Genomic DNA, 1,643 nt, shown 5'->3' with positions numbered 1-1,643 from the left:
AAGATAGAGAGCAATTTTTACCACTTCCCTGATACTGTTTCGAATTATGTCTCTGGTTAACAGCCTTTTCAAAAGGAATATGAAGACAGACTAAAGGTCACTTTGTTACTCAAAGTTACCTAGCTATGTTTTTATATTTTTGTAATAAATGTTATCATGAATCAAACTGCAGTTACTTATCATGATTTTCAACTTTTCAATAATCTGATGTACAGTACACATTCATGGACTTTTTCAGTGAGTGATATATAGTTACTTTAGATTTCTTTAATCATTTCATGTGCTACTTACAGGAAGTTAGAGACTGACAAAAAAGGATAACGTAACATACACAGATCCTTAAAAAAAGTAATGTAAGGGGTCCAAGTCCCTGAGTTGCCCCGGGGCTTGGCTACTCTCAACAGCCCTTATATGTGAGATCGTAATTCAGAGGAAAGATGTTGGTGAGGATATATCTTGGAATCAACCAAATCTACCCTTGTGTAAAATTTCTTCTCGCCTTGTTGCTGTGTTTACATTTTACCCTCACCTGGACCCACTATAACAGCTTTATTTTACCAGCATGTTTTCATTATTTATTATGATGATATGGCCACCAGATTAATTTATTCTTAAATGCCACTTGTTTCATATATCATATTTACCTAATTTTTCACTTGCCTTATTGGGAAGTGTCTTTATTGATATGATTCATAGTGTTTTAAAAAAATCTTGTTTACCCATCTGTGTATATCATTGTACTGTGATACATTTTGGGAAGAATTCTTTTCTCACCGTGAATTCATGTGAATATTTTCCAGTATCGGAAGTTTGTAAAGTATTCTAAAAGAAATTGTTAATTTATCACATTTTTCTTGTAGATAGAGGAGCTTCGTTGATTTCAGTTTGCAGTAACCTGTTACAGAATTAATGTGTTTTTGAATGTATAGTTTTAAAAATGTGTGGTTAAAAATAATTTCTTTCATCTAGAGGCGGACCCCTGCGGTGTTCTGTACACCAGTTTTGGAATAACTGGACTAAGATCTAATAAAAGATAGCCGAGGCAAACGCTAATCTGGCATCTGCAAAAAGCATCAATAAAATGACACAATCTCATGCGAGACCTTACTTACAGAGCTTGCGCTAGACTATGCTCCCGTATCCCTGATCACATCATGTTCGGTCTCGGACATTGGTTAGAGTTATTCCATCACACGTCTACCAGAATCGTTATAAGGACACGCCTTCGTTTGGAGGATAACTTGCTCCATGAATACACACGATGCGCGAATTGACATAATGACTGCATGTCTTTCCAAGCTCATTTTGTTATAGTAACTCTAGACACCCGACGCAGAGAAAGCACGGACTATGAGAGTTGAGACAGTTTATGTACCCAAAGCAGCACACAGGTTGAAGTGAAATGATGATATAGAATACTAAGAAGAACGGCTGAAAGATTAAGTATAATCCTCTTTATTCAGAGATTTTGGGAAGGCCCCAGTCCTTCATTTTTGTATGAACTGCAGTCATTTTCAAAGTAACCAACGTTAGTTAGCCTCGAAACGGAAAAGACCGTCGTCATAAGCAGTTGGTAAAGGCAGTCTTCTGACAAGAAAGGACTCACTGTTATGATTCAACCGACTGCTTAAATTAGACCTACC

The sequence above is a fragment of the Penaeus monodon genome, chromosome 25, assembly GCF_015228065.2.
Source record: "Penaeus monodon isolate SGIC_2016 chromosome 25, NSTDA_Pmon_1, whole genome shotgun sequence".
Classification (NCBI taxonomy): Eukaryota; Metazoa; Arthropoda; class Malacostraca; order Decapoda; family Penaeidae; genus Penaeus; species Penaeus monodon.
Note: the sequence above shows the minus strand (reverse complement) of the source record.